Source organism: Pelodiscus sinensis, chromosome 6, assembly GCF_052426305.1.
Source record: "Pelodiscus sinensis isolate ZL-2025 chromosome 6, ASM5242630v1, whole genome shotgun sequence".
Taxonomy (NCBI): Eukaryota; Metazoa; Chordata; order Testudines; family Trionychidae; genus Pelodiscus; species Pelodiscus sinensis.
The window spans coordinates 5,093,731-5,107,897 of NC_143057.1; the positions used below are offsets into that span (position 1 = coordinate 5,093,731).

The 14,167-nt window shown below is 43.1% G+C and overlaps 1 protein-coding gene across 6 annotated transcripts in view; it reads right to left on the minus strand.

The window, feature by feature from the left end:
* Positions 1 to 14,167, minus strand: part of NRG1 (neuregulin 1) — a 532,697-nt gene that overhangs the window by 166,313 nt on the left and 352,217 nt on the right. The gene's annotated exons all lie outside the window — the stretch shown is intronic.

Consider the following 14,167-nt stretch of genomic DNA (forward strand, 5'->3'; position numbering starts at 1 on the left):
CTCTGACCCACTCCCCTAGCCAGGTCCTAGGCCGCAGGTCCCGAGTGCCTGCTGACTCACACCAGACTGATGGACTCCAAGCTTTCCTTCCAGCCCCATGCCAAACCTGAGTCAGAGCCCTGGCATAGGGTAGGTCTGTGCTACAAGACCAGTGGCACAACCATGACTGGCCTTGGTCAACTGGTTTGAGCTTGTGGGGCTGCAGGCCATGAAGCCCAGGCTCTGAGACCCACTCCGGTCATGGAGTCCCGAGTCCAGCTTCAGCCCAAGCCAACAACTCCGCTACAATTGTATAGATCTTCAGCCAGACCTGCAGGCTCAGTGTTGCGGGATTTTTAGTCACATACTCCTCATCTCCAGAGGCCCACTGAAGGCCACAGAAGAAGTAGTGTAAAGCATGTCACTTCTTTGGCCCTCAAGGATGGCCCAGCCAAAGGCTCCAGGGACCTCTGACAGACAGTTTAAAGGACACATCTAAGCACGAGGGATGCAAAATCCCATTTTATTGGTTAACAGGTTATTGGTTAACCAATTAAAGGGCATATGGGCCACTCCACCATGGAGAGGGGCTGCTCTGTTGGGGCTGGAGTACCTCCCCCACACAGTAGGCCCCGCGGGGTTGGAGCAGCCTCCTGCCCGCATCAGGTGGGGAGCTGCTCCAGCCCCACTGGTTAACTGGAACCAGTAAGCCTCAACCATTAAGGGCAAGGCTCACCGATTAACCATTCACATCCTTACTAATTATAATGGCTTCCCAAATCACAGAGGGGAGAAGACACTCACTCTAGCCCACATTACAGGCAACTCAGCTTAAACTAGTTCCTCCTTCTCCAAGGCCCAGAAGAAAGGCAGGCTTGGAAGTCTCTCTTGGGGACCCGCAGGAAATGGCCCATTCTGGACTGAGGCGATGGGACTGAATTTCAGAGTCTCTGTCCACATCTACATAAAGATGTTAAGGTGACCCAGCTACATCACTCATTGGTGTGAAAAATCCACCCCCCTGAACAATGCTGTTAAGCCAACCTAAAGGTAACAAAGGGAAAGTCCCCGTGATGCAAAGCCCCAAATGAAGGCGCACTGTGAAACACGTATTCTTTGGTGGATAAATCCATTGAAATACTAGATGTTTTAGACATGAAATTAGACATACAGAAAGGCCTTCCAAACTTCCCGCTAAGGATCATTCTCTATGACCTGCAGACCTCTGCTAACATGACAAATTTCACACACACACACACACACACACACACACACACACACACACACACACACACACACACACACACAAAGATATCACAGCAAGAGAGAGAGAACACTTGTGAGAAGTCTTGACAAACAGAACCAAAAGGCCCTTGTGTCAGCAGAAGACCGAGCACTGCTAATGGGCACAGAGAAAGTTTAGCAAGCAGCAGTAACCAAGATGTGAAACCTTCACTTATTAAAACAATTTTAAAAACAACAAGTGGTCCTGCAGCGTCTTAAGGCGTGTCTACATCAGAAAATTATTTCAAAATAACTAAATTCGAAATAATAACGCCCGAAAGAACAGCCTCAAATTAGCGTTATTCCCCGAGGAAAGCAGGAGTAGAGATTTTGAAAAGAAACCAGCCTGTTATTTCAAAATAACGGGCTTGATAGTGTGGACGCTCCACTTAGTATTTCGAAATAAGGAGACTTATTTCGAAATAACTCCCTGGTGTAGACAAGGGCCCAGAGACCATCCAAAAATATAGATAGTATCATGAGCTTTTCGGGGCTTGTGGGTTGTGCCCATGAAAGCTCATGATACTATCTATTTATTTTGTTAGTCTCTCAGGTGCGACAGGACCACTCTTTTTTTTTTTGTAAGTTAGACTAACACGGCTACCCCTCTGAGACTTCACTTATTAACACAGACTCGGGAGGGAGGAGGGGGCATTATATTCAAAATGTCCCTGTGTATAATATTGTTACGGACAGGGAACAAACTTTTTCTTCATTTAGTCCGCACCGCCATCTTGAGAACAGAAAACCTGAGGTAATCTGGAATTGACTTGGTGGCACTGAGTTCTCATCACCTCCATTGACTCCTACCCAGTGGCTAAAATCTCCTGCTTTTCTGGTGAACGTTCTTGATGTCATTGCACATTGTTGACACAAAAATCTGACACTGCAGGCTGAAAACGCGGGGAGAGCATAAAATAAACATGGTTAAGAACAAAATCAGCAATCCAGGGGCTATTATTCACTTTTAAGTCAATAAAAAGCCCTTAAGGCTGATTTTGCAAACCTAGGAGCCTCCTAAATCCATATTGAAGTATCTAAATATATGTGGCCTGATGTTCAGAAGTGCTGAGATGTGACAAATCATACTGACCTCACTGGGAGCTTCAGGTTTGCAACATTTTTTTTAAGAAAGGCAAGTTTCTTTGATTTAGGCCCGTAAGTCTAGGATCCTATGTTTGAGAAGTTTGTCCCAGCGTAAATGACGCTTCTACAGAATGTCCAGTTTGCTGCTGCAGAGAGATGCAGAAATCAGGTGCACAGAGACCAAATTTAGCTCCAGCTTGCACGAATGTTTAATCTAAGCCCGCACTGAGTCTTTTCCACAGCAACAAGACACAATGCACTGGTGGTTCAGTAAACTACACAACATGAATTTACCTTAGCGGGACTCACTTCCATAACACTCAGCCCTTGATTAGCCTTAGGCTGGAGCAGTGCCGACAGAGCTGTGCTCTCCTGCCTCAGTTTTTTAAGGGCACGGAGGGGATCTGCCTCAGGACAAGGAGGGTACGTCTAGACTACATGCTTCTGGTGATGGAGGCATGTAGATTAGGCTACCCGGCATAGGGAAATGAAGCGGCGATTTAAATAATCGCTGCTTCATTTAAATTTACATGGCTGCCGCGCTGAGCCGATCAGCTGTATGTCAGCTCAGCGCGCTAGTCTGGAAGCTCCACGGTCAACATCAAAGGCATTTATCGACCTTCCCAGTAAACCTCATCCCACAAGGCATAATGGGGCGGTCGACAAATGCCTTTAATCTTGACCGCGGAGCGTCCAGACTAGCGCGCTGAGCAGACAAACAGCTGATTGGCTCAGCGCGGCAGCCATTTAAATTTAAATAAAGTGGCGATTATTTAAATTGCCGCTTCATTTCCCTATACCGGGTAGCCTAATCTACATGCCTCCGTCGCCAGAGGCATGTAGTCTAGACATACCCGGAATGACACCATAAATCACAGCGCGATCGCCAGCAGTTTTCTTTAGGTGCCTGCTCGACACGTCTGCCTAATCCAACGTGTCAGTGTCACAGCTGGGCCTAGCTCCAGTGAGATCTCATGCAACACGCATGGCACAGGCTGATTCTGATCTACAATGGCAATGCGCTGAATCAAAACGGCATTGCCCATCGTTAAACAGAGAAAGTAAGCACGCTTCATTGGGCAGCAACACACTTCTGCTGTCCTAAGAAGCAATCCTGGAGGGCGTACTAACATGCATGGGAAGGTGCCCTGCATTCCACTCTGCATTAGGTATGTTCTGTCGGTAAAATAACATAAAAATGGCCCTATAGGGTCAGACCAAAAGTCCATCCAGCCCAGTATCCTGGCTTCTGATAGTGGCCAATACTAGATGCCCCAGAAGAAGTGAACAGGCAATTATCAGGTGGTCCCTCCCTCGTCATCCATTCCCAGCCCCTGACAAACAGGAAGGGAAACCATTTCTACCCATTCTGGCTAATAAGTATTGATGGACCTAACCTCCATGAATGTATCTGGCTCCTTTTGGATCCCTGTTAAAGTCCTGGTCTTCAGAACATCCTCTGGCAGGGAGTTCCACAGGTTGACTGTGTACTATGTGAAGAAATACTTCCCTTTGTTTTAAACCAGCTACCTATTAATTTCATTTGGGGACCCCTATGACTTATTTATGGGAACAAGTAAATAGCTTTTCCTTATTCACTTTTTCCATACTGGTCATGATTTTATAGACCTCTATCATATCCCCCTTTTGTTTCCTCTTTTCTAAGCTGAAAAGTCCCCATCTTTTTAATCTTTCCTCATATGGGACCCATTCCAAACCCCTAATCATTTTTGTTGTCCTTTTCTGAACCTTTTCCAATTCCAAGATTGCTTTAAGGCAACCACATCTGTACCCAGTATTCAAGATGTGGGTGTACCATGGCTCTATACAGAGGTAATAAGATATTCACTGTCTTATTCTCTATCCTTTACATGAATGAATGCCAATGCTTGGGCTGTCAACCTTTACACCGTCTTGTCTGTCTCTACAAGGCTCTGGATGTACTGGAAGGTTTGAGTAAAACTTACCCCTTTGTGGAAGGACTGCCCCTGGACTACAACCATCTAGCCCATCCCACTTTAACCTTGACTCTGCCCTGACTGTCTACAAAGCAGTGAATACCACTCTACATGATTACGTAACATATGTGTTTCTGGACAAGCCATGCTGATGCTTTCCATTATAACTCTCTTTCCAATCACTCCCCCACCTTTTTTCCCCCTTATGGAGAGTGCTAAGGCCTCCTTTGTTTGAAGCAGGGACATGAAAGGTGATAGAAGATAGCTGCCAGATGAGAGAGCTACCTTTCGCTGTTCTCATGAAAATCCACTCATCGGCCAAATTACCACAGGTACAAAAATCACCATTTGCTCAGCATAATGCTCCAGAGAGTTTGCATTCAGCTCACTGCCCCTAACTGTGAACGTTCTGCTTGCCTCATGAAATATTATCAGCACTGAAAACATACATATCTGACAAAGGAGACATCTCTTTTGTAACACTCAACCTGTGGAATTCACTGCTGCAGGGTATTACTCAACATTCCCTCTGGATGCACCTTGATGTGGTGGGAAAACTTGCATGCTCCCAGGACTCTTGAGAGCTACACCAGCACAAGCTATAACTTCTGATAGGGCCAGCCAAAATAGACAGATCAAAGAAAAGAAACGAGATAACAGGCAGCCCACTGCCCCTTCAGGCTGAGCAATTGGCCAACAAGTTCTTCTTATAAAAAGAGTGATCTCATACTATCACCAGATAGCCTTGTTTGGGCCAAAAGTAACATTGATGGCTTGACACAGATTCAGCTTCAGAAGATATTTAGGAAGCAAATAGCTCAGTAGAATAGTCAGAAGAGTTCTGTCAGATATAATTTGTGTTGCAAGTCCATAAGACAAGACAGAAATGTTTACATGATACCCTCGTCCTTCAAGACATAAGCCAACCACTAAGTACCTGCCAATGGGAGGGAATATCTCCTTACGGCATGTTATTGTAGGGTTGCCCACTTTGAAGGTGTTATATCTTCCTTTAGAACATCTGGTTGTAGCTAATGCTCTAAGGTTTGAGCTAATCCCCCATAGAGAGGTAAGATGACACACTACGGGTATGTTTACACTTGCACCGTCTTTCGAGAGAAGGATGCAAATGAGGACATTCGAAATTGCAAATTAAGCTTGGATTTAAATATCCCACACTTCATTTTCATATTTGCATTATGGCGCTATTTTAAAATAGCACTATTTCGAAATAACAGACGTTGTTAAGATGCGGTTATTTCGAGAGAAAACCCTTCTCTCGAAATAACTGGGAAACCTCATTGTATGAGGAATAAGGGTTATTTCGAGAGAAGAGTTTTCTCTTGAAATAACCACATCTTAACAGCGTCTGTTATTTCGAAATAGCGCCATAAAGCGAATATGAAAACGAAGTGTGGGATATTTAAATCCCAGCTTCATTTACAATTTCAAATGTCCTCATTTGCATCCCTCTCTCGAAAGAGAGTGCAAGTGTAGACATACCCTACATGGACCATTGGTCTGTTCTGTTCTGGCAGATTTTACATTACTAATAATGATGTCAGAATTATAGCCCCATAGACTCTGTGCATTATTTAAGTATTTTATTGAGGCCAGTCTGACTAGTGGACTATCTCAGTGGGTTATATATATTATTTCTCCAAAATAATTGCTTACCTGCATTAAGGTGTTGGTGAGTAAGGAAATTAAAACTGAATTGATTTGGGAAGAGTTCTCATTTCTTTTCCTATTAGCTGAACCAAGATTAAAACAGTAAAAACCAATTTGGAGAAAACAAGATTAATTTAAGCATCAAAAGCAAAACGTTGCCAGGAGAGTGCAAGTGGTATAAAATATTCACAGTGACATGAAGAACTTCAAAGCTTTTAAGTCATTGATTTGCTAATGCAGAAGGCAATTGGATTTCGGCTCCTAGTACAGTGGAGTTAAACGTGGTCCCTTTTAAAATCCTTTACAGTGCTTCTCAGGTGAGATATTCTTTTTCTGAGGTTCATCCTATATATTCACAAACTTGTATGCCTCGTACTGTGAAGGGGATGGGGGCAAACAGCTGTATGCACATCGACGAAAAAAATCTATGATATCATACTAACTATAAGGCCTAGGTTCCCAGCTACCAAGGCAAGACTGGACCTCCTAATCTGACTTTCAGTATAACATAGACCGTAATCTTCCCAATACAATTCATAGAGCATTCCCTACAATAATACTTAGAGAAAATCTTTTAGAAAAATGATCCAATCTTGAGTTAAAAATTGCCTGGGAGAGAGAATCCACCATGCCTCTTGGTTAATTGCACCAAATGGTTAATTACTCTTGCTGTTAAATGTGTATACTTTATTTCTAGTCTGAATTTTCCCAACTTCAATATCCAACCACTAGATCACATTAAGCCTTGGATCACGTTAAGCCTCTGCGATGATGTAGAGCCCATTATCAAATATTTGTTTCCCATCTGGGTATTTATAGACCAATGATCAAGTCACTCTTTAATCTTCTCTTAAGAGATGAAGCTCATTGTTCTATCACTGTCAAGCATTCTTTCCAATTCTTTAATCAGTCGCATAGTTCTCTGAATTCTCTCCAATTTATCAACATCCTTCTTGAACTGTGGGCACCAGAAATGAATACAGTATTCCAGCAGTGCAACCGTAACAGTACAACCATGATATGGAAACAATAGGTGAAAGAATATTTAGTTAAATTAGATATATTCAAGTTGGCAGGGCCTGATGGAAGTCATCCTAGGGTACTTCAGAAACTAGCTGAAGAAATCGCAGAACCACTAGCAGGTATCTTTCAGAGCTCCTGAACAATGGGTGAAGTCCCAGAGGTCTGGAGAAGGGCAAACACAGTACCTATCTTTAAAAAGGGGAACAATGAGGACCCAGGAAATTATAGACCAATCAGCCTAACTTGGATACCAGGAAAAATACTGGTACAGATTATTAAACAATCAATTTGTAACCACATAGAGTACATCAAGTTGATAAGGAATAGTCAGCATGGATGTGCCAAAAACAAGCAATGCAAACCAGCCTAATTTCTTTCTTTGACATGGTTACTGTCCTAGGCTGTGTCTAGACTGGCCAGTTTTTCCGGAAAATCAGCCGCTTTTCCGGAAAAACTTGCCAGCTGTCTACACTGGCCGCTTGAATTTCCACGAAAGCACTGACTTCCTACTGTAAGAAATCAGTGCTTTTTGCGGAAATACTATGCTGCTCCCGTTCGGGCAAAAGTCCTTTTGCGCAAAGCTTTTAAAAGCATTTCCAGAAAATCATGCCAGTCTAGACGTAGCCCTAGTGTATGGGAGAAGCAGAAGACATAATATAACTTGATTTTAGTAAGGCTTTTGCTACAGTCCCACATGATAGCCTCATAAGCAAATGAGGGAAATAAGGTTTAGATGAAATTATTAAATGGCTTCTCTGTGCCCAAAGGGAAGTTATCAGTGGTTCACTGTTTATTTGGGAGGGTGTATCTAGTGAGGTCATGCAGGGGTCAGTCCTGGTTCCAATATGATTCAATATTTTCATTAATGACTTGGACGTTGGAGAATCATTTATAACATTCTCAAATGGCACCTGGCTGGGAGGGTAGGATTAGAAATCCAAACAAACTTGACAAATGGAAGAACTAGTCAAACATATACCGGATGAAATCCAATGAAGACAAACTACTATACTTCGGAAGGAAAAATCAAATGCACAACTACAACATGGGAAGTAACTGGGTAGGGGCAAATACCAGGCTCTAGGGGTTAAAATGGATCACAAATTGAACAACAATGTAATGTAAAAACAGCTAATACAGCTCTGCCATGTATTAACAGGGATTGTATAAAAGACTCGGAAGGTAATTGTTCCGCTCTGTCTGGTGCTGGTGAGGCTGCACCAGAAGTTCTTTGTTCATTTTTTAGGGTTACGCTTTAGGAAAGAGGTGGGCAAATTGCAGAGAGTTCAGAAACAGCAACAAAAAATGATACAAAGTTAAGAAAACATGACCTGTGAGGAAAGATTTAAAAAATTGGGCATATTTAGTCTTGAGGAAAGAAGAGCATGGAGGAGGAAGTGGGGGGAGGAGGAGAGGTGAGAAGATGGACAAGTCTTCAAGTATGTTAAGGGAGTTGTTAAAAAGGATAGAGAGCAAATGTTTTCCATGTCGACTGAAGGCAGGACATGAACCAATGGACTTAATCTGCAGCAACGGATATTTAGCTTAGATATCAGAGAAAAGGGCCATTAAGTTCTGGAATAGGTATCTAAGGGAGGTTGTGGAATCCCCACAATTGGAGGGGAGATTTTAAGAGCTTTTTAATAACAGGTTGACAAACACCTGCCAGGGAAGGTCTAGATTTACTTGGTCCTGCCTCAGTTCAGGAGCCTGGATCTGATGTTCTCTTGAGGTCACTTCCAGCCCCACTTATCTGTAATTCTACACATAGGTTGGATGAGAGGATCCTAATGACCATTTCTGGCCACAAAAATCTATGGATTTCAGAAAAAATATAAGTGGAATGAAATACAAAATAGTAAGAATCATAGGTGACTATGTAACACAGCAACATTACACCCAGAAGCCTGAACAGACCAGAACAAGACAGAAAAAAATGGCAGGAACAGGTGAATGTCTTATTCACCTGATGTTCCAGGAGGATATTGAAAGAGAAGAAAACCCCTTACAAGCATGAGCATGCGTCTTGGCCACTGTGCAAGAGGTGTGTTTTGGGAGGGAAGGATTCTGTTCTGAGCTGATGATGTTCTCATTCAATAAGACCACATATGGTATGTCTTCAGTGCAGCTGCGAACATACATCCCAACCTGGCTAGACAGACTGGTGCTACCTTTGTTCAAGCTAGAGCTCTAAAAACAGCAATGTGGACCTTGTGGTTCTGGAGGAGGTTAGTTGCTAGCCGCTCGAGTCAGTTGCCCCTGGCTTGCTTCCAAGTATAGTACAGACATACCCATATATATGTCCTGTAATTTCTCAAAAATGTCCTATTTTGGAAGGATGAACACAATTTTGATAGGACATCCACTCCAGTGTCCTGCATTGAGACACAATTAGGCATTATACAGACCATCCCTGCCAGATGATATTCTTACCTGCTCTTAAAAGCCTCAAATGACAGACATCTTGCAACCTCCCCAGGTAATCTGTCCCAGTGGTTAACTACCCTCATAGTTAGAAAGTTTTTCCTAATGTCCAACCAGAATCTTTCTAGATGCAACTTATGTCCATTACTACTTGTCCTATCCTCGGCGGTTAAGGAAAATAATTTATCACCTTTCCCTGCATAACAACCTGTTATGTCCTGCTCTCAGTATTCCCTTCTCCAGACTAAACAAACCTACTTGTTTTCAGTTTTCCTCGGAGGTCATGTTTTCTAGACCTTTAATCATTTTTGTTCCTTTCCTCTGGATTTTCTCCAATTTCTCCTTATCTTTCCTGAACTGTGGCTCCCTCAACTTGACACAGTACTCCAGCCGAGGCCTTATCACATCTTGCTTACAACACTCCTGATTATACATCCCAGAACCACGTTCCTTGTTTGCAACAGTATTGCATTGTTGACTCATTGGCTGTGTCTAGACTTCTGCTTCTGCCGAAAAACTTGCCAGCTGTCTACACTGGCCGCTTGAATTTCTGCAAGAACACTGACTTCCTACTGTAAGAAATCAGTGCTTCTTGCGGAAATACTATGCTGCTCCCGTTCGGAACCAAAGTCCTTTTGCGCAAAGCTTTTGCGCAAAAGCGCCAGTGTAGACAGCTCAGATTTGTTTTGCGCAAAAGCGCGTCTAGATTGGCACGGATGCTTTTCCGCCAAAAGTGCTTTTGTGGAAAAGCATCCGTGCCAATCTAGACGCTCTTTTCCGCAAATGCTTTTCATGGAAAACTTTTCCGCTGAAAGCATTTGCGGAAAATCATGCCAGTCTAGATGTAGCCATTTAGTTTGTTATCCAATATAACCCCCAAACTCTTTTCTGCAGTATTGCCTCTTATGCAGTTATTTTACGTTTTGTTTGTGTGTGACAGATAGTTTCTCCCTCACTGGAGTATTTTGCATTTGTTCTTACTGAATGTCATCCCAGCTATTTCAGACCTTTCCCCTAATTTGTCAAGATCATTCAAAGCTCATATAACCACTCCCAGCCTGGTAGAGTCCACAAACTTTTTCATTGCTTTCTTTCTGCTGTTATCCAAATAATTTATGAAGATATTGAATAGAACCAGACAGAACAGATCCCTGCAGGGCCCAACTCAATATGCCCTTCCAGCTTGACTGTGAAATATTGATAATTACATTGAGTTGGGTTTTCCATCCATTTTATAGTAGGGTTGTCAAGGCTTCTCATTTGCTTATGAGGTCACATGAGACAGTATCACAAATCATCCCAGCCAGGGCTTTGTCAAGCCAGGACTTAGAAACCTCTAGGGATGGAGATTCCACCCCCTTCCTAGGGAACCCATCCCAGTGCTTCACTACACCCCTAGGCTACGTCTACACTGCCCAGTCTTGTGCAAGAACATATGCAAATTAGGCACGGTGATGAATATTGCCGCACCTATTTTGCTTGCTTAATGAGATGCCATTTTGCACAAGGGGCTTTTGCGCAAGAAGCAGTTTGCACTGCTCCTTCTTGAGCAAAACCCCCCTCTTCCGCAAGAGCCATTCTGCCGCTTATTTTCAGGCAGAATGGCTCTTGCACAAGAGGAATTTTTTGCGCAAGAAGGAGCAGTGTAGGCTGCTCCTTCTTGCGCAAAATGGCAGCTCATTAAGTATGTAAATGAGGTGCGGCGATATTCATCACCGCGCCTCATTTGCATATGTTCTTGCACAAGACTGATCAGTGTAGATGTAGCCTTAGGGTATGTCTACACAGCAACGTTATTTCAGAATAACTGACATTATTCCGAAATAACATAGTGAGCATCTACACCACAAGCCTTTATTTCGAAATAGTCTCGAGCTGGAGGACTTCTTAGTCCTAGTCACGGTAACCCTCATTTCACAAGGTGGAAGGGAAGTCAAAGGAAGAGTGTTCTTTCTTTGATTTCCTGCTGTGTATACTGCACCAAAAGCCGCATCAAACTATTTTGACTTCAGTTACGCAATTAATGTAGCTGACGTTGAGTAGCTTAATTCAACTTTTGCCCTGCTGTGTAGTCATACCCTGAGGGAAGTCAAAGGAAGAACACTCTTCCTTTGACTCCTGCTGTGTAGACCGCGCCAAATGCCGAGTTAAGGTATTTCGACGTCAGCTATGCAATTGATGTAGCTAAAGTTGTGTAGCTTAACTCAACTTTTGCCCTGCCGTGTAGACATACCCCTAGAGAAATAGTTTTCCCTAACATCCAACATAGGCCTCCTCCACCGCAACTTGAGACCTTTGTTTTTTGTTCTGTCATCTGTCCCCTCTGAAAACAGCCTCTCTCTATCCTCTTTGGAACCCCCCTTCAGGTAGCTGAAGGCTGCTATCAAATCCCTCCTCACTCTTCTCTTTTTTAGACTCAAGTCCAAATCCTCAGCCTCTCCTCAGAAGTCATGTGCTCCAACCCCCAAAGCATTTTTGTTGCCCTCTGCTGGACCTTCTCCAGTGTATCCGCATCCTTTCTGTAATAGGGGGGGAGGGCAGAACTGGACACAATATTCCAGATGTGGCCTCACATAACACTGTCCACACTGGTGCTTTTGTCAGTGAAACTTTCATCAGTCAGGAGCGCATTTTTTGACTTTTCTGAAACAGCCCCACTCGAATTCAATGAGAGGAAAGTTTTATTTTGTTCTCCACTCTTGCTGGGCTTGAAATGTCTGAAATATTTTGCTTGAACTTTGGAAGGGGCAGGATGAGAGGGTAGAATTCAACTTCAAACAGAAATGGAGCATCAAAAAACAAACAAACAAATGAACTTGAAAATGTTGTGGGAAAACAGGGGATTAGGATGTAAACACCTTTGTAAACATAAATACAGCAGGCACAACCTAGTACATAGGAGAGCATACATGATGCATGTATCAGCATCATACAACACACTGCCACGTAACAGATCCAGTTTCCGGCAGGATGTGAGAAAGTTATTCCCCCTTTATGATAAAAAACAAGCCCATTATTAAGACAGTACATCATGATCAAGCAAGAAACTATTGACTGGTGCCTTAAAGTTGGCAGCCTGCTCTGGTGATCATGCAGTCACAGCGGCAGCTATGTTTAGGAGAGGAAAGCAGAATGAACGGGCTAACTAGAAGTTGGGGAGGCTTCTTCAAAACACAATGGATCAGTGGTTCTCTACGAGGGCAGCACAACTGCTCTTCCAGATGTCCTGGACTCACAAATACCCTGCCTTTCCCACACTGCTAAGGAAAGAGATCCTGGTGAGGAGTTCTGATTTGGAAGAGCTTCAGAATTAGACCCATGGCAGTGAATGAGCTATAAGGAGGTAAAAGCAGCAAAGAAACAAAGAGAGGGGACCATCATAAGAAAGTGATTGTCAGCCATTTTTTAATGAGCTGAGAGAAAATCTAGTGTCCTGAGTCCCCCTGCTGGTTGTATGGGGAATTCACAGGTAGTAACTGACCAAAGAGGTCAGCACCATTGGTCAGGAAAATGCAAAGAAATAAACAAACGAAAAAACAAAAATAATAAAAAAAATAAAACCAGACATAAAAAATAACCCATAACTCCTTCACTCAGCTCTGCCCTACTCCAAAATTCTGCCCACCTGCAGGGATATATAATAAAACAACCTGCAGGGAGAGAATAATGAAAAAAACCCTAACATAATTAAATTGACCACTCCTCTCTATTTCTGCCTTTTACTCACATTTTGTTTCTTCTAGGAGGAATTTGAAACCTATTTCGGAAGTTGTTCATTCCATTCACACCATTCTCTTTGCTAAATGTTTTCGTCTCTTTAGCTCTATGACCATCGAATAGCTTGACAGCATGCCAGTATGTCAATGATTAAACAAAACTAATATCAAAGAAGATTTTTGCTGGTATCTCTGAAAGAGTAAACTGGCTATGCAGCAGGGAACAAGAAGAATATACGGCCCTTAATAAGCTTGCACTGAGATGGGCTCAAATGGCCAACAGCTATTCCCATGAAGCGACTGTGAGAGGTGTTGGGAGGGGAGAGGTCTCAATTCAAATGAAGAGTTACCCAGAACATAAATACATCTACAATAATCATCAACTTGACAGGATTTGACATCTCAGTGGGTGGCCTCAGAGGAGTTGCCAAGGCCAGAATGGGTAAACAGAGGCAGTACTGGATTTGAGACCAATTCTCAAGGGGTGAGAACACTGCAAAGACTTTAAAACATATTTTTAATTTCTCACAAGGGATGCTAGTTGATGAACCGATTCCTCTTCCCATCCACACATGCCTCTGTGTAGCCTCATAATAGCACCAGCTTTCCCATCCCACCCATGTCCTGGCAATGGCCCCATTTTAGGGTTAAAATTGGGGGGGGGCTCCTCTTTGTAAAAGTGTTTTTTGTGATGTGCACATCTGCCCACAGGACTATGACCACCAATTAGTCATCAGGTGATAACATCTTCCAATCGCTGCTACATCAACCAAGCCTGATTCAGAATTACTGTGCTCGGGTTTGACCATATTTACTGGAAGATTGGCACTGCAGCAATCGATCCCCTAGAGGTCAATTTAGTGGGTCTGGTGAAGACCTGCTAAATCAAACGTGTTCTTGCTGATTCAGTTACTACATCAGAGCAAGCAGTTTCAAGGGAACTTGATGAGAGAGTTTCTCCCATCGACCTCCTGCAATGCAAACCATGCAGAAACCTGACCTAAGGTATGTTGACTCCAGCAACAT